At 35.1% G+C, this 8037-nt stretch overlaps 1 pseudogene across 1 annotated transcript; it reads right to left on the reverse strand.

Moving 5' to 3' along the window:
• Positions 1 to 6465: 6465 nt before the first annotated feature.
• On the reverse strand, positions 6466 to 7057 carry LOC108527529 (60S ribosomal protein L13a-like; annotated as a pseudogene). The gene has a single exon (XR_001884840.1). The product of XR_001884840.1 is annotated as a 60S ribosomal protein L13a-like (transcript).
• Between the last annotated feature and the right edge of the window lie 980 nt (positions 7058 to 8037).

Consider the following 8037-nt stretch of genomic DNA (forward strand, 5'->3'; position numbering starts at 1 on the left):
TAACAGAAAATAGGGCTAAGCTAGAATGTCTTTGGAATTTAGGAAAATGTGTCTTTAAAAGAAATATTTTAGTATGTATGATACTATAGTATATTTATTTGATAGTGATGAGTCAGCAAAGAAATTTAATAAAATGGGAGAATGATTTCAGCATGAACAAAATTTTGAAGAACTACATTGTCTAATGGGGCAGCCATTAGCCACCTGAGGTTATTTAAATACAAATGAACAGTAAATAAAGTTAAAAATCCAGGTTCCAGTTGCACAACAACAATTTCAGTTGCTCAAAAGTTACAAGTGTCTAGTACTTGCCTGCTGGAAATCACAAATAAAATTTTCCATTATTACAGAAAGTTCTTTGGACAATGCAGCTTTCAACCATGAGAGAAGTGACTGCATTCATATAAAGTGAATATGAGTCTATTTTTTCTCAATTTTAATTTTTGTCCAAAATGGCTTTTCCACTTAAAAGTAAATCCTAAATTGTGCCCAAAATTCAACTATTAGCATGTTTTGAATAGTAAAATATGAAAGAAGAAAAAAACAACCAACAGAAACAGCTCTCTGGTTTGTCTTAGGGAGAATAGTTCAGCTAGATTACAGAAATGCACATTATGCCTGAGTAAATCTTTACATTACCTTTAAAATAGCAAGAGATATAAATATGTACATATATACACATATACATATACAGAGCTATATAAATATATGTGCATATATGAGGCATACAGACATACATGTGGATATATACATATAGATATTTTTGTAACTTTACTACTAAAGAAGGTGCATTACTTCTTTTCCTTATGGGACGTTACCCTGAGGAAAGCAATTAGCTTAACACATTTCACTGTTGGCATAGTGTCTCCTTTCTGAGGCATAGGGCTTTTTATGTTTACATTCCCAACATCTAGCACAGTAGACAATAAAAGTTTAATGAAATATGATAAATGAAGGTATATGAAGTGATCACTAATTAACTGCAATACAAAATTTAAAAATTAACTTTGTTTTCTCCCTCCATGTTGACCATCAGCTTCAAAATTTCAAAAAGCTATTCATCTTGCATTCTTTGTTTGTAGCATAATGCTTGACGTATACCCAAGTTTAATATTTATTTTTGTTGGTATTTTATTTTGAATGAAAGAACATAAGAAATTCCATATTTTAATTGAATGCCACATTCTGTATCAATCTATGTTAGTTTTGCTATCTACTCTTCATTTAGTGGTATAAAGAAGACAGATGAAATAGTTATTTTATATTTCAGAATTTTTTGAGAAATACATATTAGCCTAAAAACAGTACATTTACATGCGGCTGTGTGGTATAATCAAAAGAGCCCCTTCTAAACATGAGCTGTTGACATCATTACTCTTATATATACTAGCAGCCTAAACTTGTGAGTTAATTGGAGATGAACTTAAATAAGAAAACAAAGCAAAACAAAATTGGAAATTAATCTATTTCCTTTATTCTTTTCTGAACTCTAAAAGTGTTCTTGTTTTAAATGATCGTCATTTACATGAACACTTTTCTGTGTTTTCCTTTTCTGTCCCTAATTGGGTTAAACAGAATCTATATAGCTTATCTTTGTGCCTGAACTCAGGTCAATACAAGTAATGGCGAAAAGAGTAAGAATGTGTTTTTTCCCTGCTAGTTATGCAAAATTTATTATATGGAATTTTTTTTTTGGTATTTACTTTGTACAGAAGAAAGAAAGGTGACCTATTTTAGATATTAGAAGACAAGATTAGCTCAATTAGGATTTTAAGATTCAGCAGCCAGCTAAGTGGCCTGCCAAGGTGTTTTCTTTTCAGTTCTTTTATCTGCTGTGGGTGGTTAAGAAGCTGTTTTCAAATAGGAATACAGCTGTTTGGAGACAACTTGCTAAATTATTATAAACTGAGAGATTGTACAAATTGTATAAAATTATCTACATCAGTCATGGCCTGGCATAGTTTACTTCTATATCTTAGACTTGAACATCATGCGGTTAATAATCTGCCAGCTGAAAGGTTTCTTCATGTTGCATTCTCTCTTTCCTGCATCCAATTGTTTCAACCAAGATTTCAGAGAGACTGTGTTCTAGTTCGCAGAGTTGTTTTGTTGTAAGTTTAGAGATAATAGATAACATACTTGTCACCAAGCCTGTGTATGCTAGACCCTCAACAAATATTAGATAGTGTTATCATCATTCTCTTTACTCCCGGAATCTTATTGACCCGTTGCAGGCAGATGGATAAAAACATAAACACTAGTCTTCTCTTATCCATAGGGAATATATTTCAGGACTCCCAGAGTTGCCCGAAACTGCAGATAGTACCAAACCTGATTTCTGTCAATGGGAACACATTTTTGTTCATGTCTTCCATCTACAAATGTAATGCCTTTGCCATCTTTAAACACAACACACACTATGGCCATCACTTTTCCTGTTTCACGTGCAACAGTAAAACAGCACAAATCTATTTTTCCTTCTGCACAATTCTGTATACAGAAGATTTGTTCTTACCATAGATCTTAGCAACCTCTGCATACAATTTCTCTTTCTTTCTTATTAAGTCAAGAACTTTCACCTTTTCACTTGCAGGAAGCACCTAACACCTTCTCTTGGTATATCAGAATTGACAGCATCACTTCTTTTGCATTTTTGTGCCATTTTTAAGTGAAATAGGGGTTACTTCAACACAAGTACTGTGACAATCAATCTGATAACCAAGAGGACTAAGTGAGCAGTGGTTTGCGGCATATGCAGTGTGGAGATGCCGGACAAAGGAAGGATTCATATCCTAGGCAAGATAAAAAGGATGACTGAAGATTTCGTCTTGCTCCTCAGAATGGTGCACAATTTAACATGTATGAAGTATTCATTTCTGTGATTTTCCATTGGGTACTTTCAGATGGTAGCTTACCTCAAGTAACTGAAACTGCAGAAAATCATGGATAAGCAGGACCCACGGCAAATACACTTACATTATACAATGCTCTAAGAAGCCCTGGAAATAGTGCCAGGTTTACACCTGACTTAAAATATTTATGACTGTGAAAGAAATTAAAAACTAAGGAATTTCAAAAAAATAAAAAACAGACATTTGTATTAAATTAGACCCCTCAAGATAAACATTGGATATTTACTTGCAATGTGGAGTCTAGACAGAAAATTTCCTTAAAGTTTGCAATATACTTTAATGAAAGAAAAGTTTCTTTATATATCTTCCTAGTATTTTGTGAATGCTTTGATTTTATTATTTATAGAATAAGACATCCCACTTCTCATTCTTGGAAAGTAATTTATGAACAATGGTCCTTGAAATTTGGAAAATTTCACATGCAATATTACGTTAAAATGAAAATCGTAAGTTGAACAGAACTGAATCTTTGTGACAATAAGATACTGAACTATAAACAAGACTTAGGGCTATGCCAGATAAGAGTTAAATTATGCACTTCTACATTTAAAGAATAAACTATAGTCTAACTGCCACAATTTTTTTTCTTTTTCTCTAGTAACTAAACAAGAACTGGTCGGGAGATAGGCAATATTGAAACAATTATAGCCGACTGACTGCCAGAAGTGGACTAACTCACCCATCTGTTTCACAAACCATATCTACAGCTTTGATTGGACAAGTGATTCATTTCAGTACCTTTTCTCTGGTCAGAGACTGTAGGCCAGAGACTGATTCTGGCTGGTTTTACAGAGGCTTTGTACTAAGTGCCTTTGTGTCCTCTGCTTCACCTTTCACATATAGGACTTAATGTTAATGCATTTAAATATTAAATCTCTACCCCAAAGTGAACATGGGACACATGTAACATGCTTGTTTGCTCACTACCCGTATGGGTATTCCCCCTTTGTGATTAATAGATCCTCCTATAACTTGTTAAATATGTGTATTTAGCCAACTTATTCTGCATACACTTCTGTCTTACCTTTCCTCCTTTGAAGTGCCTGCTTTTGGTCTCTGCTGAAGTCTGTATATTCCACCCTGCAGGATGCATGCTGCAGTCATTTATAAGAAATACAGCTCTTCTGAGCAAATTAGTAGGCTTTGTGATTCATCAGTTGGCAATTATTTTCTTACTTAGTTTTATCTCATGCCGTAACTCTCTTGCACAATCATATTTCCATAATTGGTATTACTATACTAATTTTTGAACATAAACATATTTCTCTATTATTCTTAATAGTAAGCATTTTAAATTTTTATATTTTATTTTGCTTTTCCATATCCTGTTAGTAGTTTCATTATTCATTTTTCACATGTTTTCTTGGTATAGAATTTTGTTACTGTTATCCTTTAGGCTTGTTTTGGAACCCAGGGAGGAAAAAGTATTTGACAAATATTTGTTAATTAATTCTCCTGACACATAATAATTTAATAAAAAATAGTAGAGGCTGTTTTTATAATTGGGAACTAAAATGAAACAAGATTAAATGATTTATTCAGAGTTGAACAAAACTTAACAAAACTGCATCAAAGACATAAATATTTACCATCAAATATTAGTACCTACTGAACTCAGAAGATAAGCTTTTCATTTTTTTAATTTTCAACTTTTATTTTAGATACAGGATGTAAATGGGCAGGTTTGTTACATGGGAACATTACATAATGCTGAGATTTGAATAATGACCTCTACCACCCAGATAGTGAACATAGTACCCAACAGGTAGTTTTCAAAACCCCTACCTTCCCCTCTCTAGTAGCCCACAATATCCATTGTTGCCATATTTATGTCCATGTGTGCTCAATCTTTCGCTCCTACTTATAAGTGAGAACATGTGGTATTTGGTTTTCTGTTCCTGCATAAATTCACTTTAGTTTATGACCTCCAACTCCAACCATGTTGCTATAAAGATCATGATTTCACCTTTTTTTTTTTTTTGGCTTCATGGTATTCCATGGTGTAGATGTATCTATTTTCTTTATCCAGTCTACCATTGACAGGCACCTGGGTTGATTCCATGTCTTTGCTATTGTGAATTGTGCAGCAATTAACATGCAAGTGCATATGTCTTTTTGGTAGAAATATTTGTTTTCTTTTGGATATATACCCAGTAATGAGAATGCTGGTCAAATAATAATTCTGTTTTTAAGTTCTTTGAGAAATCTCCAAACTGCTTTTTGCAGTGGCTGAACTAATTTACATTCCATCCCATAGTCATAGTGCATAAGCATTCTTTTTTCTCAATGGTCTCACCAGCATCTGTTGTTTGTTGACTTTTTAGTAATAGTCATTCTGACTGGTGTGATATGGTATCTCATTGTGGTTTTGATTTGCATTTATCTGATGATTAGTGATATGGAGCACATTTTTATGTTTGTTTGCTGTTTGTATGTCTTCTTTTGAGAAGTGTCTGTTCATACCTTTTGCCCATTTTTAATTAGGTTATTTGTTTTTTGCTAGTGGATTAGTTTAAGTTCCTTGAATATTCTGGATATTAGTCTTTTGGTGGATGGATAGTTTGTGAATATATTTTCTCATTCTGTAGATTGTCTGTTTAAACTGTTAATAGTTCCTTATGCTGTGCAGAAGTTCTTTAGTTTAATTAGGTCCCACTTGTCTATTTTCGGTTTTGTCATATTTGCTCTTGGGGAGTTAGCCAAAAATTGTTTGCCAAGGCCAATGTTGAGAAAAGTATTCCTTAAGTTGTCTTCCAACATTTTGGAAATTTTATTTTATAAATTTTTTATAAATTTTATAAAATTTCAAATTTTACAAATTTTATAAATTTTATAAAATTTACAAATTTACAAATCTGTATAAATTGAGGACTTACATTTAAATATTTGATCCATTTTGAGTTAATTTTTACTTATGGTGAAAGATAGGGATCCAGCTTTACTCTTCTGCATATGGCTTGCCAGTTATCCCAGAACCATTTATTAAATAGGGAGTCCTGTTTCCATTGCTTGTTTTTTATTGTCTGGTCAAAGATCAGATGGTGGTAAGTATGCAGCTTTATTTTTGAGTTTTCTATTCTGTTCAATTGATCTATGTGTCTGATTTTGTACCTGTAAAATCTCTTTTGGCTACTGTGGGTTTAGAGTATTGTTTGAAATCAGGTAGGGTGATGCCTCTGGCTTTGTTATTTTTGTTTAGGGTTTCTTTGGCTATTCAGGCTCTTTTTTGCTGTTATATGAATTACAAAATAGGGTTTTGGTTTTTTTTTTTCCTAATTCTGTGAAGAATGACATTGATAGTGTGACAGGAATAGTGTTGAATCTGTAAATTGCTCTGGGTAGTATGGCCATTTTTGTGATACTGATTCTTCCAATCCATGAGCATGGAATATTTTTCCATTCATTTGTGTCATGCTGATTTCTTTTTTCTTTTTTTTTTTTTTTTTTTTTGAGGAGTTAACAGTCCCCTTTATTGGGACCAGACCCAGGAGTCGCGTGGGTCTTGAGGAACCTGTGGTGTAATTTTTTCAATCCTTCTTCTCCACGTTTCTTCTCAAGCCTTGTTTCCGAGCCTCATGAGCTGTTCTTCTTCCGGGTAGTGGGATCTTGGCTTTTCTCTTCCTCTCTCCTCCAGGGTGGGCCTGGTCCCAACTGCCTGGTAACTCTCCAGCCAACCTCGTGAGCCAGGGCCGCCCCAGATAGGCAAACTCTTCTTGTAGGCTATTCAGACGCACGACCTTGAGGGCAGCAGGAACCACCATCACGCTTTTTCTTGTCCGTTAGGGCGGTGGGGATGCCGTGCAAACACTTAAGAAGGCCGTCCAAGGGCAGCCTGGCCCTCCTGCTTGTCCTTGTGGGCAGCATGCCTCGCACAGTCCGCCAGAAGATGCGGACGGGGGCCCGGAAGTGGTAGGGGCCTCGGGAAGGGTTGGTGTTCATCCGCTTGCGGAGGAAAGCCAGGTACTTCAACTTGTTTCTGTAGAAATTGCCAGAAATGTTGATGCCTTCGCAGCGTACGACCACCACCTTCCGGCCCAGCAGTACCTGTTTAGCCACGATGGCCGCCAGGCGGCCCAGGAGATGGCCTCGACCATCAAGCACCAGGACCTGCACCTCTGCCATCTTCGGCAGCCGCCCGGGAAAGCGCTGATTTCTTTCAGCAGTAGTTTTTACTTCTCATTGTAGAGAACTTTCACCTCCTTAGTTAGCTGTATTCCTAGGTATTTCATTTTCTTTGTGGCTATTGTAAATCTGGTTGTGTTCTTGATTTCATTTTCAACCTGGATTTTTTTGATGTGTAGAAATACTACTCATTTTTGTATGTTTATTTTTTACCTTAACACCTTATTAGTCATTTATCAATTCTAGGAGACTTTTTTTTACAGAGTTTTTAGGCTGTTCTAGGTAAAGAATCATACTGTCAGAGAAGAGAGATAATTTGACTTCCTATTCGGATGCTTTTTTTTTTTTTTTTTTTTCTCTTGCTTGACTGCTCTAAATAGCATTTTCAGTACTATGTTTAACAGGAGTGGTGAGAGCAGGCATCTTTTTCTTGTTCCAGTTCTCAAGGGGAATATTTTGAGCTTTTTCTCATTCAGCATGATGTTGGCTTTGGGTTTATCATAGATGGCTTTTTATTTTAATTTAAGGTATATTCCTTCCATTTCTAGTCTGTTCAAGGATTCTATCATTAAGGGATGTTAGATTTTATCAAAAGCGTTTTCTGTGTCTATTGAAATGATCTTGTGGCTTTTGCTTTAACTTCTGTTTACATGGTGAATCACATATATTGATTTGCATTTGTTTAACCAGATTTACTTCCCAGAAATAAAGCCTACCGTATTGTGGTATATTAACTTTATAATGTGCTGATGGATTTGCTTTGCTAATATTTTGTTGAGGATTTTGTGTCTACGTTCATTGGCGATATTGGCCTGGGGTGTTTTGTATTTGTTTGCTTGCTTTTCTCTGTATCTCTGCCACATTTTGATATCAAGCTGATGCTGGCTTCACAGAATGAGATAGGGAGGAGCCCCTCCTGCTCAATATTTTCAGTAGGATTGGTATCAGTTCTTCTTTGTAGGATTGGTAGCATTTGGCTGTGAATCCATCTGGTCCAGGGCTT

This window comes from Rhinopithecus bieti, unplaced genomic scaffold (genome assembly GCF_001698545.2).
Source record: "Rhinopithecus bieti isolate Rb0 unplaced genomic scaffold, ASM169854v2 scaffold_4480, whole genome shotgun sequence".
NCBI classification, from domain to species: Eukaryota; Metazoa; Chordata; class Mammalia; order Primates; family Cercopithecidae; genus Rhinopithecus; species Rhinopithecus bieti.